Genomic DNA, 22,812 nt, shown 5'->3' with positions numbered 1-22,812 from the left:
TTTTCTCCTAGAGGAATGAGCCTGGTTTTGGGCAGTGAGGAAATTAGGGAATTCACCTAATTTGGGAATTAGGACAGGCTAGCGTTATACCCACCCGGTGAGGAAACAGCTGGGGGAGAATATGACCATAAAACATCAAAGCACACCACTGAGTAAAGCTACTGGGCTGAGGGAAACCAGCAGTGCCCTGGAATCCAGCACTGCTCCTTAGCTGGGAAGGAGTATCTGAGCCGCTGTGTGATGGAGATCAGCTGCACAGGGTAGAGCAGACCCTGCCTTGTTTTCACAGTGACTGATTTAGTGCTGCTCCCTGTCGTGTTTAATGCAAATTATGTTGTGTAATAATTAGTGTATTTATGCCTGTGTGTGTGGTGAGAGCTGCCTGTTTCTATTGGTGTCTCTGCGTTGCCTGCAGTGAGTGAACGCAGCAGATTGGAGCAGGCCTGAGGCCTAGCCACGCAAGCTGGACAAGCAGCCTGGGAGAAGTGCAGGGTGTCTCATGGTTTTAATCCTAGATTTTCTCCAGTTCTCTTAGTGGCTTAACCCCTGCTACAGGAGCTATGACATCCAGATGTAATGATGACAACTGTTGGCAGAGGGCTGGGCTGAGTTAACCCTAGAAGCTGCTCTTTAGTTGGGAAAGAGGTTAAGAAGCCGAAGGGTGACTGCAAGATGGGGGCCTGAAAACAGCAAGGGAGGGAATCTGGAGGTGGACTGCTGAGATGGGGAGAGCTTAAAACAAAGTGAAGGGCTGTCAGGGTGCAAACTGGGGTGAAGTTTGAAAAGTCTGCACTCACACCCTCTGAACAGCAATCCTGGCAAGAAGAGCAAGTGAAAGGAGGGCAAGTGAGGGGCTGCACCGTGAGGAGAAGGACCTGGGGGTCCTGGTGGGTGACAGGGTGGCCATGAGCCAGCAGCATGCCCCGGGGCCAAGGGGGGCATTAAAAGGAGTTATTCTGTGAAATGATACCACTGTTTGTCAATGTACTGGGCAGCTAAGGAGAGCAAGCTGTGAGCCTGCAAAAGTTGGGAGCTCTGAGCTTTCGGTTGAAAGGTTTGAAGAATGTGTAGTTTTTGTGACGATGGGAGTTTTCAAAGCCTGTCAGGAGTAACTGCTGATAGCTGTAAGTGTGCAGAGTCTGGGACAATAGCTCTGAGACATGTGAGCTGCTTCCTATCACCATGTGCTGTGCCAGATGCCAAGGAACAACATGGTAGTTAAGGACCTTGCGGTGGATTTTGGGCTTTGTGGGTAAGGAGACAGCACCTCATCAAGATGTTGCATAGTATCCCCTGAAATGGGGGAAGAATGTAATTCTGTGGGCTAATAAAAGAGGGTGCAGAGAATACATAAATTATATTGATGATGACAAGGCACAATCATGTGACACTTTGTGCTCTGATCCTGTCAAACCTGCCCAGGTAATTGGGATGAGCCAGGACTGTACCCACACAGCTCACTGTTGATAAAACCTTGGGGCACTGGAAATGGGTTTGTTGGCTCCATACACAGGAGATTGCAAGTCTAGTTGTGTTTGTGGAGGTGATGCCTACCTATCCATCACTGTTCTGAGTGACTCTGAAATTCCTGGATGAAGGATACCCAGAGCATGCCAAAGTAGTTGATCCTTTCCCTCTTTATTAGATGCCTCCGTTGCTTTAGGTTTAGCCCTTCCTTACTCTGACTGCCTCTCAGTGCCTGATTTTTGCAAGGCTTGTTTGTTGCTCTTCCCAAGCAGAGGATTTTTCATGATGCCTAACTAAAAACAAATGGTGGGCTGCATGTGGGAATGCAGCTTGAGAAAACCAGAGATCAAAAGAAAGGTCTTGACTCTGTGCTGAGGATCCCTGCTGCATTTCCCCTTTAACTGCCTCCCACCAAGCTTGTGGTTTGTGATTTGGAGCTCAACTGCCTTTACTTTTTGTCCCAACATCTTGGCTCTAAGGAAAAAAAAATAATAATAAAAAGGAGAATGTTTTCCCATCTCAAACTTTCTCTGTTTCTTGTTTGTCGGTCCTTGGTCTTGCTAATTTTCTGGAAAACTTCAGTGGCTCTTCCTGATGCCAGCAAACCCTTCAACTTGAATGAAGAGCACAGAGCCCTTGTATCCAGTTCACCCAAACAGGAAAGGACTGATCTGAATTGCTTCAGCCCTTGCCAGTTCTAGGTTGCTGTTCTGTGTCTAGAGGGCTCGTCTGCCCTTTTCGGGCTGGATCTGAAGGTCACCCGGCCCCCATCACCTCACCAGCAAGTTAGCCAGGGCTTTCAGGACAGACAGTGCACCCACAGGATGAGAGGGAGGAATACAGCTGGATGTTGCTTCCTCCACGTCTCATTTTCTAGTTCCAGCTTCTAAAACGTGCCACACACTCACTTAAAGGTTTTTCTCCCCAGTGAGGTCTTTTTAGAGCCATGTGGCTTGCTACACATGTGCTGGGGTTTTTTCCACCATCCTCTTTTCCCACTGAGGGACAAGGGGAAGCAAATTGAAGAAGGGGGTTTTGGGGGGGCTTTTTCATCCAGGGTTGTGAAGGAAAAGATGCCTTGGCTTCTGCTGAGACAGGCTGCAGAGGGGTGGTGTTTTACCTATATATGGCCTGGTTCTGCTTTGAGAAGATGCTTATATGAGATAACACCATCTCTCTTCTCCCTTCACTTCACCTTCTGCTCCTCCTAAATATTTTCCTTGAAGTGAAATGAGAAATATGTAAGACAACCAGCTTCATTTGGAGGTTTCTGTTGAGCTTTCTGTGTGTGTTTGGAGGAGATGCTGATGCCACTGCTGAACAGCACTAGACTCTGTTTACAAAGTAAACTGGGACCACAATAAAGAAATGTGACAGGAAAAAAAAACACGGGTGGGGGAAAGGAAGAGTGAGAGACAATGTATTTCTGTTCCTGAAAGCTGCTTTGCATTTCTATGGCACCTTTCCTCCCAGTATTTCAGGGCACATCACAAGCATTAGTCATGCCTCACGCTGGATTTGGGAGATGCTGAGGCAGTTCCTGCCACAATTTAGAGAATCAGGCTCCTGGATATATATAACCCAGGGAGAAAGGCGAAGCCTTTCTGTGCTCTGGGAGCCAGACAGGTCACTGTTGTGTTCAGAGAGTGTGTTGGGGTGCTGGATTTGCACTGGGACTTGTAGAAGGTTACTGCAGAGGAATTTATCTGATTTATTGGAATTCTTAAAAAGCTGAACCATTGAAAAAAGAACTATCAGTGTAAAAATGTGACTGGCTTCCTTTGGTTTGAAGCTAATCTTCATTTCAGTTAGCAGAGCTTGTAACTCAGTTATGGTGGGGACAGCAGGTACAGGAGTGTTGCTAATGACAATCAAAGCCAGGCTTTCCTCCCAGAATTAGATGTTAGTGGTACAAGCAAGAGACTTTATCCAAGTAACTCCAGTAGCACGTTTGGCACTGGGTCTTTACTAATATTCCTAGCCATGTTTTCAGAGAATAAATCTATCTTGTCTTCACAATGGATATAGTGATGCTGGCTGGCTGCTTGTTCAGCTGGTCCCTCTGTGACATGCTGTGCTCCATCCCTGAATGTTTTGTATTCAGAGATCTTGGCTCCTATTCATCAGAGTATTTCTATTTCCTGCAGGATTTTATGGCTAAGTTATTTTATTTAGGCTTGTTTGGGGCTTTTTTTTGGTTGGTTGTTGTTTTAATAATACCTTTAGGTATCAGAATCCCCCTGACTCATCTAGAACAAAACCAGAACGCTATCTGTATGCTTGAAGCTGCTCATCCATGGCTGCTTACTTGTACTGCAACCACCCAGGAACAGAGAGCCTTAGCTGTTGTCAGTGGTGATGCCACAACTTGTTGCTCTTGCAACAGGCTGAGCAGGAAGACAGCTAAAACAATGTGGTCACGTCTGGCGTGTGCGTTGTGCTGTTGGTAGCAAAGAGAAGTAACTCCACGATTTTACCAAGGGTTGAAGCTTTGGTGGGGATGAACCCTGCTATCCCCAAGGTAAAAAAAAACCCCAAATACCAAAAAGCCCAAGGTAAAACCCCCCAAATACCAAAAACCCCAAGGTAACCCCCCCAAAAAAGCAAAGCATAGTTGATCTGGAGCCTTCAGTTGTGCATGTTCTTGCCCACATGGGCACCACTGAAAATCCAAGTGAATTTGAGACTTCCAAAGATACACACTCAGAATAACTGAGATCAGCTTTTTAATGAACTGTGAGGTTAAGACTACTTAGCAACCCCCCAAAAAATCACTGTCCTCTGAAAGGCTTTGGCTGAAACAGTCATCGAATACTCGTGGTGCTTGCAAACAGCAGTATAAATCTGCAATGATCTGTAGGCTTTACCCAAGGAATTGGACAGTTTTCCACCTCTTTAAACTCATAGAATCACAGAATCATAGAGGTTGGAAGGGGCCTCAAGATATCATCAGGTCCAACCCCCTGCCAAAGCAAATTTGGCAAATTTACCCAAATGCTCTGGTTAGCTAGTGGAGCAGCCTTCACATAGGTTACATACTCTATTTACAGTATTCCACAGATGGAAGTGAAAATCAAAAAGCATCAAGCTCATGGAAGAGTTTCAACTGTGCCTCTCAAACCATTTCTGTAAGTGTTATCAGGTTTGGCCATTTCAATGGAGCAGAGTCTGGCTGGAGACCTGTAACTAGCACTGCTCCCCAGGGCTCCGTGTTCTGTTTAGTCTCTTCATTGATGACCTTGATGAGGGAATAGTATCCACCCTCAGCAAGTACACTCTGAGGGTGAGGGAGCCCTGGGACAGGCTGCCCAGGGGGTGTGGAGTCTCCTTCTCTGGAGAGATTCCAGCCCCATCTGGACACCGACCTGTGTGCCCTGTCCTAGGGACCCTGCTTTGGCAGGGGGTTGGACTCGATCTCCGGAGGTCCTTTCCAACCCCTTTGGTTCTGTGATTCTGTATTTGCTTTAGCACCACAAACAGAGCTGGCATTACCTTCCAGTCACAACAAAGTACATGCCAGGTGCAGGGCCACACGTGTGACCCCATGTTACCCACAACCGTCCCCCTGGGCCCACGCCAGCCTCCCAGTAACCACTGTGCAGCGCCGCTACCGAAGGAATAAACCCAAGGCAGCAATCAGATGTGTAACCTCTGCGGTCACCAACTGGCTTAATTATAAGGGTTTGCCACATTGCCTACTGCCAGCAAAGTCAGGATGGGTGTTTCTGAAAGATGCTAATGATACAGTAAAATACCTACTGAGCACACTATAAAGTTTGGGGTCAGCTGCTGAAATGCAACACCGGGGTAATGTCTTCATCAGAAGATGCTCTGCTGAAGCACTGCAGGTGCTTTTGCCCAACAAGGCACCTCGCTCATGTGGAGGATGGAGTCTGTGGTTAGTGCTTCCACCTTGCTTAGATGTTTGCACCAAGTTAGCCTTTTCTGATAAAACACCACTGTCTCCAGGCTGGATTTGATGCATTTGAAGCTCCATCAGCAGAGGGGTGGCAGCAGGGACAAGGAGGGGATTGTCCCTCTCTGCTCTGCCCTGGGGAGGCCCCAGCTGGAGTCCTGTGTCCAGAGCTGGGGCCCCAGGACAAGGAAGATGTGGGACTGGTGGAGAGGGGTCAGAGGAGCCCCGGAGGGGATCAGAGGGCTGGAGCAGCTCCCCTATGGAGAGAGGCTGAGGGAGCTGGTCTGGCTCAGCCTGGAGAAGAGAAGGCTGTGGGGGGACCTCATTGCAGCCTCCCAGTCCCTGAAGGGAGCAGAGGAACAGGAGGGGAATCAGCTTGTTCAAGGGCAGAGACTGGCAGGACAAGGGGGCTGGAGTGAAGCTGGAGGAGGGAAGGGTGAGAGGAGAGATTAGGGGGAAGTTCTTTGCAGAGAGAGTGGTGAGGGGCTGGAAGGGGCTGCCCAGAGAGGGGGTGGGTGCCCCATCCCTGGGGGTGTTCAAGGCCAGGTTGGCTGGGGCCCTGGGCAGTCTTGTGTAGCTCCAGGCCTGGAGGTTGGTGTCCCTGCCTGTGGCAGGGGGGTTGGAGCTCTGTGACCCTTGGGATCCCTTCTAACCCAGACCATCCTATGATTCTTAGGGTGGAGGGGGAAAGGCTTTGCGTTGCAAACAGGGTGTGCAAGCAGCCTGGCCCATGGGCAAACAAGTCCTGTGGCTGAGGCAAAGCACCTTTCTTCATCTTGCACCAACACAACGCAGGTGGGAGAAGCCTGGTTCACACCCCTCCCGGGCCCATCCCCAGGAGAGGGAGCCTGCCTGCCTGAATCAAACCCCCCACCCAACCAAAGCAAGGCCCCTTCGGCGCGATTTTCAGCCCTCTCCCTCCAATGTGCCCGCTCGGAGCACCGTAGGAGCGGCTGCAGCCTGGCCACCAGCACACGCCCGGCGCGGCGGCCGAGCCCCATCCCTCCCTCCGCCTCCACGGGGCACCTCCTCCCGCCCCACATCCACCCTCCGAGCTCAGCAAACCCTTCCCCCGCCCGCCTGACCCCGAAGCCTTCCCCAGCCACAGACACCGCTCCCTCCCCCCCAAACACCCTGCCCCACGCCGCTACCAGCGACTGGGGGCTGCTCCCCCCACCCCACCCCGCAACCCCCCGCAGCCCCAGCTCCAGCCAACACCTCAGCCCCCTGTACGCACCCCGTCACGACCCCCCCCGCCCCCAGACGAGCGGCCATCACCACCGCCCACCCCTCAACACCTCCCTCCCCCTCCCGGGAGCGAACCCGCCCTTCCCCCGGCGTCGGGGTGGAGCCAGCGAGCGGCGGCAACGCGCATGGGCCCCGCAGCCTTTCTCTGGAGCGGCGAGTGTGTGTCGGGAGGGGGTGTGTGCGCCGGCCGCGGCTCTCCCTCGCCTCGCCTCGCCCGGCGTTCCGCAGGGCTCTTCCTCGCGGTTTCTCCCCCGTCCCCTCCTCACCTGCGGCCGCCATGCCGGTGCTGGCGGCGGGACGCGGCTGGTAGGCGGCGGGAACGGCGCCCGGGCTCGGCCCCCGCTGCGGCGGAGCGAGGTGAGCGCGGGCAGGGGAAGGGGGCCGAGGCGGGGGTGGGAGGTGGTTTCGTGTCGCGATAGCGCCCGCAAAGTCGCGAAGGTTGACGCCGGAGGGGGGGGGGTGGCGAACCGCCGGCGGTGTGGGCCGGCGCCCCGCGGTCACCCAGCGTGGCCGGGCGCAGGGAGCCGCCGGGCAGCCGCCGGTAACGGGGGAGCGGCGCTCCCGCATGGCGGGGCTTGCGCGCTCCCGTGCGCTTGTTCCGCGCCTCTCCTTCCCCCCCCCTCCCCTCCCCTCCGCCCCCGCGCAGTCGCCGCCCTCCAGGGAAGGTTTCCGAGGTGGGTAAATCCTCGTAAGCCGGGCTTTTCGGGGGAAGCAGGGCTGCGTGGCGCTGGGGCTGGCTCCTGCCGCTCCCCTGCTTCTTTGGGCTCGGGGAGACCGGGCGCCGCGCTCCCCGTGCAGCTGCCGCCCGGCTTTGTGCTTGGCCCTTCTGCTCCTTCTCCATTGTGGTGGCCGTTCCATGGGGGACGTGGAGTGGGGCCCTTCCGACGCCTCCTTAAGCCTATTTTCGGGAGCGATGGGGGTCTCCTTGGGGCGCTGAGGGCCACCCGTGTAACCGCGATGCGGAGGAGCGCCCGTGGGGCTCTGCCTGGGCTTCTGGAGATGGTTTTACCTGGAAGACCTGGTTGGTTTTACCGCTGAATGGCAGTGGGGAGGCGAGCAAAGGGAGAGCAGCGTGGGGAAGGATCCGTGCCCTGGTTGTGGCTGGAGTCACCTCCCCGAGCAGCCCGCACAGGTGAGCTGAGTCAGCCCGGGCTGTTTTCCACACCACCTGGCATCACTCCCCTATAAAAAGGCCCAGTGAGGGTTTGGGCTCTTGGAGTGATGGCTTTGACTCTGAGCAAAGGGAAGATGAACCGGTGAGACGTGTGTGTGTGTCATGGTGTTCCTTTTGCAAGCTCTGTGCCCCATCTCTTTCTCCCCTTGGAACGTGGCTCATATCCTGGCTCCAGACCGGACCGATGGCCCTTGAATTGTAAGCAGGTGATGGGAACAAGTCATTATTTTGTTCCATCTCTGTACGTTCCACATGGGATAGTGCAGAAAGCAGCAGCACTTTGGACAGAGGCTGGGACAATTTGTTGTGTTGGATGATACAGTCATTGGGAGGAATCCAGTTTAGGGGAGCAGGTGAAAAAGCAAGATGGTAGAAGCTTAAAATACGCTGTTTTGTTTCTAAGAAAGAGCTGTAACCCTAAAGTGTACAGTCCAAATGTGTCCAGATATCCCTCTGGGATGTGGAACAGAATGAATAAGTTTCCAAGACTTCCAGAAGAATATCTGTTCCAGGTGTTTGAGGTTTGGTGGAGCATGGGCTAGATACCTTTTCTACAGAAGCAGGGGTTGGATCCCCTGCCTGTGCTTAGTTAGAACCATGCTGTTTCTTTCCACACAGATGTTCTTTCATTCCAGCTTTTGCAAAACCAGGTGAGCCTCAAACAAGCCATTTAGTTTGTCTGGGAAGTAAGATGTTACATCTACTTCATGGGAAGAGAGTGAGGGAATAGTTCCTGTGTTTGGACTGATGTGTTGGCATCAAACTTTTCAAAGGTTGCTTCTGTTGTGTGCACCCTGGATGGGTTTATAATGTTTGAAAACACTGGAAGAATCCAAACTGGATTCCTCTGAGTGCACGTAGTGATTGAGATGATGAAGTGTGTGTGGGGAGAATGGAGGGAGAGGAGAGTCTGGCAATATGTGTTTTGGATAACCTATTATTCGGGGAGGCAACAGAACTGGGAGTGTTACTATGGTATCAACACCAAGCAGAAATATTAGCCCATCTCTAGGAGCAGGTTATTGTTCACTCTTCCAGCTTGTGGTCTTCAGCTGGGGCTCGTTTGTTGAAAGAGTATTTGTCAAGTGTTTTGAAGAAGCAAAGAGCACCTGGGCAGGAATGTCACCAGGAGTGGGGGTTGTTTCACCTTTAGATCTCCTGTGTGGTTTGTGGCTGGATGTTGAGGTGCTTTTCTGCTGCTTGCTGATGGATTGTGAAAGAATCTGTATCCCAGTCTGTTGTGCTGTAATAAGGGAACAGTGATGTCATTGAAACGAAGGGGGAAGGGTTGCAGGGGTGACTTAACTGCCTGAAGATCACAGAAGGGAGTGGAGGAAACCTTAACAGAACAGGGGAATAGTGCTACTTGGGCGGTTTTCCACTGGGCTTCTGCAGCTTTTGTCAGCTTCTGAAGAGGAGAAGTCATTTTGCTGTTTGAATGCAGTGTTTTGTGTGATCTCAGGCCACGTGGTGGGGATGATTCCAGTCTAGTTCCTCTATTTCTAACCCAAATGTGCTAATGCTGTAATGTGTTTATAGAAAAAAACCCCACCAAACCCAGAACCAGTGTGTTTTTCAGGAACCAGATAAACCTGTTTCCAAACAGAAATGATGCTTTTCGTACTTTCTTACAGCTAGAGGAGTTTGCAAAGGATAGAAAACTGGAATGGGCTCCCTTGGCCTTTGTGTCCTCCTCTCCATAATGAAGAGGAAGGTGTTGGCCTCTTCATGAACTGGGGGATGATTTTGGTTCCCACTTCCTCTCAAAATACTCTCAGGAGTTGTCCTTCTCTGACTGCTGTGGCTTGTGAGCTTGGCAGGAGGTGTTGTTTCCGAGCTCTTGGCTCCATACCCTTTTGAAAGGGAAGAAGATAGCAAGAGGTGCAGGTAAATTGGTGAATTTTACTTGCAAAAGCCTGGACTGTTGAGGCACCATCCCTGGGTGTATTGAGAAGATGGGTAGATGAGGTGCTGAGGGATATGGTTTAGCACAGGACAGGAGTGGTTGGACTTGATGATCTCAAAGTCTCTTCCAACCCACTTGATTCTTTGATATTCTGTGGCTAATTGGTCTCTTGAGACTGGGATAGGGGTGGCCTTTGTTGGGGGCTGGTTCCCTCTCACAGCTGCGCTCTTGGAGTCCCTGGTTTCAGTGACAGCAGCAGCATCTTGGACCAGCAGAGCCTGGTACAAGGCTGTACATCCACACCGAGGGGTTTGGGGGGTGAACACACAGGTCTGAGCTGAGGAGGGTCCTGCCAGCCCTGTGCTCACCCTGTCAGATGCTTGCTGGTGTGATGCTTGTGCCTAGGACAGTGAAAGTTGGGGTCTGGGAGCTGCCCTGGGGATGGCTAATAACATAATGTAAAAGGGAGAAATCGAGGTGTATGTCAACATTTAAAGTCAACAACTGTTTTCCTTGGAAAAAAAATAAGGCCATTTGGTATCTGGGGTGAAGCAGGTCAATGAGTCTGGCCGGGGAGCATGTGGATTTCCAGAGTGATTTCTATTCTTATGCTAATCCTTTGAACAAGCTGGCCCTGCCTGTTGGCCAGTGTGAGAGAAGGGGTGTGCATACTGAGGGCACTGAAGGAAAGCCTTTTTTTTAGGCTTTATTGTGATGCAGATTAGGTCTTCCAGCCAACAGGAATTTGGAGAATCACATAACCTCAGGATATAATGGTCCAGTTTGTGGGGCAGCAGTTCTGGAGTAGCCTGAACCGGTTTGGATGCAACTCTTTCTATCCAGTGTGAGTTGTGTGGTTGTGTTTTTGATTTGGTTTTTGTAAGCTTGTTGGCTCTAAATCCACGTTGTTGCAGGAAACAAATTGATGTTGACCAATTAAAGTGGGAAAACTTGACATTTTCAATCTTTAATTGTTGTGTTGGGTTACAGGTGTAGGAAGGCAGCAGAGCTGGCACTGCTGATATGGCTTTGAGCTGCTTGTTTGAATCCCACTTATATGGGGGGTGGGCACCTCATTGCAGCCTTCCAGTCCCTGAAGGGAGCAGAGGAACAGGAGGGGAATCAGCTTGTTCAAGGGCAGAGACTGGCAGGACAAGGGGGCTGGAGTGAAGCTGGAGGAGGGAAGGGGGAGAGGAGAGATGAGGGGGAAGTTCTTTGCAGAGAGAGTGGTGAGGGGCTGGAAGGGGCTGCCCAGAGAGGGGGTGGGTGCCCCATCCCTGGGGGTGTTCAAGGCCAGGTTGGCTGGGGCCCTGGGCAACCTTGTGTAGCTCCAGGCCTGGAGGTTGGTGTCCCTGCCTGTGGCAGGGGGGTTGGAGCTCTGTGACCCTTGGGGTCCCTTCCAACCCAGACAATTCTATAGAGAGACATTCCATTGCCTGAATTTCTACTGTGTGAAACACTTTTAGGCACATCAATACTTGAATAATCTGCTTGCTTGGGTCCCTAGGTGTGTCTGTGCCAGTTGAAACCAGGTGAAATATGTAAAATCTTTCTTGGTAGAGGTTTTATTTGTTGTATCTTTGCTTCCTAGAGTTTGTTTTAGAAATAAGAAGTAATGAAGCAGTGGAAAATCCAAAGGAAATGCTCAGAGTTGGGGGTTTTGTGGTGTGTTACACACGCTGCAGTGCTGTGTGCTGTCTGCCCTGTCCACAGGGGCTTCTGCAAAATGAGGAACTGGGCTGGGGCTCCGTCCTGTGTCTTATTCCACTGGTGGTTTGTGTCTGTCAGTGCTGGGGTAGATCAGCTTTACTGCCTCTGTGTGTAGGTGGGGTTAGATTCTTTGGAAGTGGGTGAAATAATTAAAAACTGCCCTTTAAACTATTTAGCAAATTGGATTTGCTTTGCCAGCAGTGGGACGGGAAGTTAATCGTGTTTAAGCTGATGTTGACTTCTCCAATCTGATTTTCTCTTGGAAGAAACTTTATTACCTAGCTGTTAAAAGCACAGTTAATTAGCTGCTGATTGTTTAAGCTGCTAAACCAATGCTACCAGGTTTATTGTAATCAGTTTGGGGAAGGTGCCCTGTATGTGCTTCCTCCTGTTATTGTCTTGCTTTTGGATGAAACACAACACTAACTGTTGCCATACTAACAACTTGGAATACATTTAGATGGTATTTTCATTTCACTGGTAGTTCTTTGGCTCTGTGCTTGGTTACAGGACACGTGTGTAAGTCTGGACTTTTGAGTGTCAGCTCTTGAGTTTTCTTGACAGGCTGGAAAGGTGGGTCTGGGTGAACCTGGTGAGGTTCAACACTGCCAAGTGTCAGGTGTTGCACTTGGGCTGGAGGAATCCCAGCCACAGATACAGCCTGGGAGAAGAGCTCCTGGAGAGCAGCCCTGCTGAGAAGGACCTGGGTGTCAGGGTGGGTGAGGAACTTCCCCTGAGCCAGCAGTGGCTCTGGCAGCTGGGAAGGGCAATGGGATCCTGGGCTCCATCAGCAGAGGGGTGGCAGCAGGGCCAGGGAGGGGATTGTCCCTCTCTGCTCTGCCCTGGGGAGGCCCCAGCTGGAGTCCTGTGTCCAGAGCTGGGGCCCCAGGACAAGAAAGATGTGGGACTGGTGGAGAGGGGTCAGAGGAGCCCCGGAGGGGATCAGAGGGCTGGAGCAGCTCCCCTATGGAGAGAGGCTGAGGGAGCTGGGCTGGCTCAGCCTGGAGAAGAGGAGGCTGTGGGGGGACCTCATTGCAGCCTTCCAGTCCCTGGAGCATGTCCTCCTTGTGTGGCTTGAAGCCACCACCTGAACCAATAGTTGAGCATCAGCTACTGATCAACAAAACATTCATCCTCTTGTCAACTCTGTTGCTTTTGCTGATGGAGAAACTGCAGTTGCTGCCCCTCTGTTCCCTTCCTGGTGCACCCGGTGCTTTTGCCTGTCTCCATCTCAGACTGTAATGTTTGTGGGTGGAAAGGATTGGGTTTGTGTAGCTGTTACAGCTCCTTGGTATCAGAGAAGGTGGAGTTTCTCATATACCCTCCATTAACTTATTAAATGGAGCACAGGGACTGTGGAGCCTGGCTTCCTATGAATTTCAGGGTAAAATGAAACACTGAAATATCCCTGAGGTTACTAGTTGGATGGAGGGATGTTTGGTCAGCCACAGCTGAAGTTATGGCCTTGGATCTCCTCCTCATGGTAGGTCCATAACATAAGGTCACAGGGGCACAGTGATGTTCTTGGATAAATTCACAGAATCACAGAAGGCTTTGGGCTGGAAGGGACATGAAAGATTGCCTAGCTCCTTCCCCCTGCCATGGGCAGGGACACCCTCACTAGACCAGGTTACCCAAAGCCTGGGCTTCAAGGTCCCTTCCAGCCCTGACAATTCTATGATTCAAACAACAATACCCAAACAGCTATTTCTCTTGTTTATATTCCAGCCAGAGCATAAGGGATGAGAACACAAGGGCCAGGTATGGAAAGCAGCTCCCCAAACACATCTGTACCTCATGAAAAGCTGATAGGGAAATAGTTGATAAACTTTGTAAAGCTACTATCAGATTCTATCAGCTGCTATGGAAATGTTGAGGGGAAAAAACCCAAGCAAGGTGTGTTACTGACCATGGCAACGGGCTTTTTTGAATTAAAAATTAATTTAAAAAGAAAAAAAGACTGAAATTACCCTTTTTAAAAGATTGATTGGGGCTGGCAGGTGGGAGCTGACTCTCTCACAGTGCTTCTTGTGAAGCACACAACCCAAAAACTATCAGAGCTGCCTTTTCTCCCCCCTTTTAACTAAATTGTCCCTTCAAGCTAGAGCATACAGGCCATCTGTTAGGAAACCTAATGAAGACATTAATGAATCGTAACAAGGAATAAAAGGGTAAATCCCAACAGATATTCCAAGGGCTTCTGCAACAATCAAAATTACACTCAAACAGGGGTTGTCCAGCAACGTTGTTCTTCCTGAGAGCCACAGCTCTGCCCCCAGTGAAGTCAGAACACAACCCAGTTTTGACTTCTGCATTTCAAATTTTCTATTTTTCTTTACAATGGCACAACATAAAGAGTCAAATACATAAAATACATCAAAACTGCTTTCAGAACTTCAAACAGTGTAGTTTTTGTTTCCCTCAACAACTCTCACAGGCACCTCCAGCACGGAGACCAAAAAACTCACCTCCCAACAGCCAGGAAACAGCGTTACTGAAATCAAAAAAACCCCAACAAACCAAACCCAAACAACCCACAAACAAAACCAACACCCCCAAAAACCCCAAACACAACCCCCCCATCCTAAACAAAGGTAAGGTTTTCATAGGAATTTGCTTAGTTGGTGGTAAGTGTAGCTCAGATACAAAACACACAGAGGAATAAGCATGGTCTTCTTGAAGGAAGAGTTCTCCTGCCACTTGTAAGAACCCAACACCTTGCCATCAAAGTTATTTTTAGCAAAACTGATTATCTCAATCTGCCAGTCAGCGATGACAGAGCTTTTCAAATACCACCTTTCATCCTTGTATCTTAAAAGCAACTCACCAGCAGTAATTCAATTGCTGTTATCCTCATCTCCAACTGTCTTCTGGGGCTCTGGCTGAAGGACCACTACTGTGTCCAGGTACTGCTGACTTCCTCACCAGCACAAGTGTCAGTCACAGCACATGATGGCACACAGACTTGTTCAGTTAACATAAAGCCTGCTAAAAAGTAAATGAACACCCAGAGAGGGAGAAGGAGCTGGGGGTGTTGAGCCTGGAGAAGAGGAGGCTGAGGGGAGCCCTTCTCCCCACCTCCCCTGCCCTGCCAGGAGGGTGCAGAGAGGTGGGCGCTGGTCTCTTCAGCCAGGGGCCAGGAGCTGGGACAAGGGGCAATGGGCTCAAGCTGCGCCAGGGCAGGGTCAGAGCAGCTGTGAGGAGAGAATTCTTCCCTGGCAGAGTTGTCAGGGCCTGGCCCAGGCTGCCCAGGGAGGGGGCTGAGTCCCTGCCCCTGGGTGTGTTTAACAGAGGGGAGATGAGGTGCTCAGGGAGCTGGTTTAGCACAGGACAGTGATGGTTGGACTGGATGATCTTAAAGGGCTTTTCCCACTTTGTGACTCTGTGAAAAAGTGCGGGTAATTTATTCTGGAAGTGTAAATGAGATTCCCTGGCCCTTTGGTTGAGCCATGCACAAGCTTCATTCTTAAAGTTCAGTCACTGGTAATGGCTGCAGCTTCTTTCATTGAAGAAACAGGAACAAAAGTTTGTTTGTAACTGCTCTGGAACTGAGAACAAAGGCTGGGGGACCTTTGAACCTTTGTGGCTGTGTGTCTGAAGGAGGAATTGTTCAGGAATGGGAAAAACTGCCAGAAGACCAGGGGTCTGCTTTTCCTTATGCCTTTCTCCAGCAGTGCTCAAGGACCACATTGAAATCAAAAGGGGAGGAAAAAAAGTTCCTTAATTGGAAGGCTTTCTTGCTCCTTCTTCCCACCAAGCTCTGATTTGATAATCAAGTACATGGGCATGGTTATTCTAGTGCTCTTTTTTTTTACTGAAGCAAGCTTTAAACAAACAATTGTGTGGGCTTTTTTAATCATTTTTAAAGAAATCTTAATGACTGGTTGCATCCTTAAAGCCCTCACCCTCTCTCTCAGATGTTCTGTGTGAAGAATTTTGGGCCTACGAAGCAGTTTGTTTTCTAATGGTGTTCTAATTTCATGATTGTTAGGATTTCACAGGGATGTTTTCATTCCATGGCAGCTGTCTCCTCAAGGAAGGTGGGAGGGGAGGAATCAGTGGTTCCAAGCTGGAGGAGGGCAGGTTTAGGTTAGACATTGGGAAGAAAGTCTTTACTCTGAGGGTGGGGAGGCCCTGGCACAGGGTGCCCAGAGAGGCTGTGGAAGCCCCATTCTTGGAGGCATTGAAGTCCAAGTTAGATGGGAGTTCAGACAAGCTGGTCTAGTGAGGGTGTCCCTGCCCATGGTAGGGGGTTGGAACTAGATGATCTATGAGGTCCTTTCTAACCCAAAGCATTCTGTGGTTCTGTGGTGGTGTTCTGGAGAAACTGCTACTTCTTGGCAGAGTGCTTTGGCTCCTGTGGTGGGGGTTATGGTCTGCACTGGTGGTCCAGCATGAAGGTTCCACTTCAGGCAGAGATCTGTGCCATATCCTTCCCCCTCATGAATTTTACAGGGCTTAAAGATGGGATGGGCTGTCCTGAAAGAACAAATTCTCTACATTGCTTTGTGCAGAGAGATGAAAAACCACGTTATCAAGTGGTTTGTAGTTTTTCTTGCCAGTAATGAATGTAACACACTGGCTGGAGAAAGCATGGTGGATGGTTTGTAAGTGTGAAGATCACAGGTGTGCCTTAGCACATCTGTCCCCTTGCCTCTTGCTCAAGGAATGCTCTGTGCTGCTTGGGAGTTGTTTGGAGGAAGGAAGATGTTTTCCTGGCTGGTGAGAGCATGGCTCAGCTGTTCTCTGGGGCCCTGGTCCCCATAAAGCAATTTCAGGAGCTCTGGATGACAGGGAAGAGCAGCAGCAATCAGACATGGTTTAGCTGACAGATAAATGTGTCAAGCAGTGATTCTTCTCATTGCTGGAGAGGAAAACAATCCGTTTCTCTTTGAATTGTTTGGGTTCTTCAGTCCTGTTCCTTCCCCTTGCTGTCTTTTCTGAGGGGGTGCATGCATCATGGGGTGGCAGTCAGGGTGAAGCTTGGTGTGTCCAGCCTGACTTTTCAGCTGTCCCAAATCACAGCAGACCTCAAAAGTCTTCTCTTGCTTCTCCAAACTTTGGCTGCGCTTTCTATAAAATTTGGTCCTCTTAGAGGGAAATGACCCTTTCTGTCTTCCAGGCAGTGTGTAAACCTGGCCCCTTGGAGCATGGGATAAGATGTCACTGCAGAGAATATTCTTTACCTAATGTTTTCAGTCATCTGTACAGAACCTCAGGGGTTGGGAGGGACCCCCAGAGCTCATGGGGTCCAACCCCCTGCCAAAGCAGGGTCCCTAGGACAGGGCACACAGGGCTGTGTCCAGACAGGGCTGGAATCTCTCCAGAGAAGGAGACTCCACACCCCCTGGGCAGCCTGTCCCAGGGCTCCCTCACCCTCACTGGGAAGAAGTTCTTCCCCAGATTGGTGGGGAACTCCCTGTGCTCCAACTTGAGGCCATCACCCCTTGTCCTGTCCCCACAGCCACTGAGCAGAGGCTGCCCATGTCCCCCTGTGTCCCACCCTTCAGATCTTTATACCCATTGATCAGATCCCCTCTCAGGCTGCTTCTCTCCAGGCTGAACAGCCCCAGCTCCCTCAGCCTTTCCTCACAGGGGAGATGCTCCAGGCCCTTCATCCCCTTCGTAGCCTCCTCTGGACTCTCCCCAGGAGATCCCTGGCTGGTTTATCCCAGGGAGCCCAGAACTGGACCCAATGCTCCAGGTGGGGCCTGACCAGGGCAGAGCAGAGGGGGAGGATCCCCTCCTGTGACCTGCTGCCCACACTCCTCTTGCTGCCCCCAGGATCCCATTGTCCTTCTTGGCCCCGGGGCACACTGCTGGCTCATGGCCACCCTGTCACCTGCAGGTATGCTGAGTGATTGAGAGTTGCATCAGGAGGCTGATACATCTTTGGCTGTTGAGTTGTATTAATTTAGGGAGAATGTGGCTGTCTAGGGTAGAGCTGAGTAGCTCTGGGAGCGTTTTCACCTGGATCACAAGAACTCCTCCTTGAGTGCGTCGCTCGCCATAGGTACCCCACAGCATTTCCTTGTTGTCCAGTGCCAGGGTTAATAATTAAACCACAGTTCATGTCTAAGATTAAACTTGGGCCTGAAAACATAGAGATGGGTGTTTCAGACAACTTAATTTGTCAGTTCTTCTTGCTAGCAACCATGTGTGAGGAGGAGGGGTGCCATATGGCTGCTAAATATAACACAACTTTCTCCTGGAAGCAGTCTGAAAAGTACAGAAGTTCACAATCTGGCATCTCCTGGTTTTAATAAGGATGTGCCACAGGTTTTAAGAATCTGAGGAGTGCAGACTAAGGTAATGGGAATAGAGCCAAGATGTAATCCAATAAAAATCTAAGTATTTCCTGCAAAGAGGTGATGTTGGCTGACACACCAGGAGAGATGCTCAGCATTCTGCAGATACTGGACCCTTTGTTAGCCATTTCGTGACAGTGTAAGGGTAGTAGTAGCTGTCCAGGTTACATCAGCTTTCAGTGCTCCCTACTCTTGAGGTCCAACAGCTTGTATTCTTGTTTTCTTTAAATATTTGTGCTGTTACATCATCCCAGTTCTGAGATGCTGGAGACCTTGATCTCCTTCTGTAGCTGTTTGGCTCGGCTCAGGAAGACACGGTTGTGGTGCCAGGGCTCAGGAGTAGTTAGTCTGGGTTGTAATTCCATTTTAAATTGTGTTACTATTACTACTTGCCTTTTGTGTCCTTGTGGAGATGCTGCCAAAACACAGATGTGGTTCAAGAGCAGAAATATAACTGAAATAGGATGGCAGTTGTAATTAATGATCTGGAAGTTGCCTGTGTATCTGGGTTTGAAGGGAGTGACAGCGAGCGACACACAGTGTAGTGGCTTCTACTCCAGGTTGCTGTGAAATACTCTGCCTGTAGGTTAGTAGTTGTCTGATGGGAAAGCCTGCAAAGAACACACCTCCAAGATAATTGTGCTTTTTTATATTGATTTTTTTTTTCCACCTCCAAGATGAGTTGTGCTGTCCCCCCCTCTCCTCTTTTTGAAAGAGAAACATCCAAAATAGGTACAGAACTTCTGATATAGCAAAACCCTTCAGAATACCCCTGGTGTAAGAGTGTGAGTAATCCTGGGGCTCTGTATAGGATGAAAGGCATCGCTGAGATCTGATAGGAAAAGCTTATCCTGGAAAAGAATCAGAAGAGAAACTATCTGGGTTGTGTTCCTTAAGGCCCTTAAAATATTTCAAAGGGAATGGGTATAGATGTAAGGCTGGGGTTTTGGTGACTGGAAATGCAGTTATGCAAATCACAGCTTGTCTGGGCAGGGAGGGGTAATTTATGTGCCTGAGCACATGTGCTCTCTCACCGTTCTCTCTGTGAAGTTGAATTCTAGACAAGAAGAATGCACTTTGTTGTTCTTTAATAATAAATAACAGCATAGCAGTTTTGATCTTCAAAGTGCTCCTCAGACCTTAATTAATCTTCATAATGGCCCTTTGAGAAAACAAAGAGTAGTCTCTACCCTTGTGGACAAGGAGCTCCTTAACGTGGAGGTGCTGGAGGATTTGACACATGGGAAGGCTGTGCTTCCATCCACTGAGGTCTGGACAGGCTGGGGAGTTGGGTGGGGAGAAACTTATGGAGATACAACAAGGGCAGGTATAGAGTCTGGCACCTGAGGAAGAACAACCCCAAGTACCAGTATGGCTTGGGGATGGACCTGTGGAAGAGTGGTACAGGGGAAGGGGACTTGGGGGACAGCAGGATGCCCATGACCAGCAGTGTGCTTCTGTGTTTAAGAAGGCTGATGGCATCCTGGGGTGTGTTAGAAGGGGGCTGGTTAGGAGGTTGAGAGAGGTCCTTCTGCTCTGCCCTGGTGAGATCCCACCTGGAATATCGTGGCCAGTTCTGGGCCCCTCAGGTCAGGAAGGACACAGAACTCCTTGGAAGAGCCCAGCACAGGGACACCAAGGTGATGGAGGGAGTGGAACCCCTTCCTTGTGAGGAGAGGCTGAGGGAGCTGGGCCTCTTCAGCCTGGAGAAGAGCAGACTGAGGGGTGACCTCATGAATGTCCATCAATATGTAAAGGGCAGAGTCAGGAGGCCAGAGCCAGGCTCTGCTCAGTGATGGCAGCGACAGGACAAGGGGCAGCGGGTGCAGCTGGAGCAGAGGAAGCTCCATGGGAATAGGAGGAGGAACTTTGTCCCTGTGAGGGTGACAGAGCCCTGGGACAGGCTGCCCAGAGAGGCTGGGGAGTCTCCTTCTCTGGAGACATTCACACCCTCCTGGATGTGTTCCTGTGGGGTTTAGTCTGGGTGATCCTGCTCTGGCAGGAGAGGGGGTTGGACTCGATCTTCTGAGGTCCTTTCTAACCTCAGTGGTTCTGTGATTTGCCAGGGGCCACGTTGTCTGTGATGGTTGGGACAGTTGCTCAGAAATTCCTGGCATTGGATGCTCTGGCAAGTTCTTGAGGTTCTGTTGCTTCTCTCATTTATGCGTTAAAACTTCCAAGAATTGGAATATATAAAGAAATGCAGTTCTAAATTCTTTGTGGAGTTTTGGATTTCCATCTGAGTGTGAACTGATGCATATGCATGTTGGAATTTCCCTTCTGAATATTCCTGTGGGCGCAGAGTGCTGAAGGTCTGTGTGTGTGGGAGCAGGTATGTGAAACAGCCTTGAGAGAACCTGGGTCTCAACTCTTCTGTCACAGAGGGTGGCAAAGAAAAGGATGTAGAGTCTACAGGACACGTGGTAAAGTGTCTCTCAATCCACCTTCTCTAATCTTCCTGTGTCTTCATAATTAAGGGGAAGAGGGGGATGGATTAAAGCTAAAGGAAGGAAGGTTTAAATTAGATATTAGGGGGAAGTTCTCTGCAGAGAGTGGTGAGGGGCTGGAAGGGGCTGCCCAGAGAGGGGGTGGGTGCCCCATCCCTGGGGGTGTTCAAGGCCAGGTTGGCTGGGGCTTGTGTAGCTCCAGGCCTGGAGGTTGGTGTCCCTGCCTGTGGCAGGGGGGTTGGAGCTCTGTGACCCTTGGGGTCCCTTCCAACCCAGACCAGTCTGGGATTCTGTGAAGAGGAGGAATTAATGACAATGCTTGATTTTCAACGTTTTTCCTACATAGCTGTTGATTTGCATCCTAAAACAGATTTAAGGAGCACAGGCCAGTCAGAAAACCTGTAGCCTACATTTGGAGAATCAAAAGAAGAACGGGGAAGTGAAACTGGGGCAGTTCAACTGGAGAAACAGATCCAGAGGAATTGTAATGTAAAGGTGGTGTTCTCCTGAAGTAACCAAAGGCTTTGTTACACCTGTGGTAAAATAAAACTGTAGGTGCTTCTTACTGCTGAAGGTAGGGGACTTGAAATGATGGCTAGCATGAGAAATGCATAGGTATCACAGAATCACAGGGGTTGGAAGGGACCCCCAGAGCCCATGGGGTCCAACCCCCTGCCAAAGCAGGGTCCCTAGGACAGGGCACACAGGTCGGTGTCCAGACAGGGCTGGAATCTCTCCAGAGAAGGAGACTCCACACCCCCTGGGCAGCCTGTCCCAGGGCTCTGCCACCCTCACTGGGAACAAGTTCATATCTGTGGTGGGTTCTGACATAACAGATCCAAGGTCAAAATGTTTAATGCTCTTAGTAAACTCCAGATAGTTTATTCATGAGCTGTGGTGCTTCAAAATAAGGAGTAGCCCCAGACTGGGGGTGGTATAATAAACTCCAGCTTTGGCATGAGGCACTGTAGTTTCTGCTGGCGTTTGGGGTAATTTGCATGAGGAATGAGCGCTGCTCTGGCTGGCGGTGATAGAAAGTTGACACCCTGTTAAACAGGTTTGAAGAATTCTTTGGTATGAACAGCTATGTCAGCAGGATCCTGCAAGTCCTGCCAGAAAACAGTTATGCTTAATCCAGGTGACCTTGCCATCCCTGAAAGGTTTGCTGATGCTTCTGGCTTCGTTGGGTGAAGTTCTTTTCAGTGTTCCTGCTGTGCTTCAAGAGCTCCTGATGATTTTTGTACAAGGGAGCCCAGAACTGGACACAGTGCTCCAGGTGGGGCCTGACCAGGGCAGAGCAGAGGGGGAGGATCCCCTCCTGTGACCTGCTGGCCACACTCCTCTTGCTGCCCCCAGGATCCCATTGTCCTTCTTGGCCCCGGGGCACACTGCTGGCTCATGGCCACCCTGTCACCCACCAGCACCCCCAGGTCCTTCTCCACAGAGCTCCTCCCCAGCAGGTCACCCCCAGCCTGTCCTGATTCCAGCAGTTATTCCTTCCCAGGTGCCAGACTCTGCACTTGCTTCTGTTAAACCCCATCTGGTCTCTCCCTGCCCAGCTCTCCAGCCTGTCCAGGTCTCTCTGGATGGCTGCGCCGTGTCCTGTGTGTCAGCCACTCCTCCCAGCTCTGTATCATCGGGTACTTGCTGAGGGGGAACAGTATTCCCTCATCAAGATTGTTGATGAAGATGTTAAATGTGACCAGATGATTTGTCAAAGGCTTGAAAGTATTAACACTTGAACAGCATCTGAATTTTCCTGTATCACTGTTCCCAGGAAGCTGGATCCTGTTTGTGTGGGGACACATGGGTGGCATGTTGCTTTGGAGAGTGATGTTTTTTTTGAAAGATGCTTTGCTAAGGTTGTTTGCTGACTGGCATATGGTGTGACATAAGGTGCTGTTTACCACCTCAGGGTCGAAACTTACAGGGAGATGATTTTCTTTTTTAAACATTTAAATTTATTAAGTACTCCTAGATGCCTTCCAACATTGGCCTGGCCAAATCAATTTACACTTTCCTTTTCTTCTCTTTGCCCCATCTGTCCGTGACAGTTTGTTTTCTCCTTCTTATGTTGTAAATAGACTGGAGTGTTTAAAGGGCTGAGGGTGTCGGTGGCAACTAGTGCTTGCAAATCTCTCCTAACTGTGTGTGAGGCTGCAGCTGGAGTGCTGGGTCCAGTTCTGGGCTCCTGAGCATCAGAAGGACATGGAGGTCCTGGAGCGTGTCCAGAGAAGGGCAACCAGGCTGGGGAAGGGGCTGGAGGGCAAATCCTCTGAGGAGCGGCTGAGGGAGCTGGGGGTGTTGAGCCTGGAGAAGAGGAGGCTGAGGGGAGCCCTTCTCCCCACCTCCCCTGCCCTGCCAGGAGGGTGCGGAGAGGTGGGCGCTGGTCTCTTCAGCCAGGGGCCAGGAGATGGGACAAGGGGCAATGGGCTCAAGCTGTGCCAGGGCAGGGTCAGCCCAGGCTGCCCAGGGAGGGGCTGAGTCATCTTCCCTGGATGTGTTCAAAAAAAGGGTTGATGAGGTGCTCAGGGATCTGATTCAGCTTAGGATGGGAATGGTTGGACTTGATGATCTTCAAAGGTCTTTTCCAACCTGGTGATTCTGTAACTTTTTACCTGGGTGTGGGGTGTCTG

This window comes from Gallinula chloropus (genome assembly GCF_964237585.1).
Source record: "Gallinula chloropus genome assembly, chromosome: 24".
Lineage (NCBI taxonomy): Eukaryota > Metazoa > Chordata > Aves > Gruiformes > Rallidae > Gallinula > Gallinula chloropus.
This window is presented reverse-complemented; position numbering follows the sequence as displayed.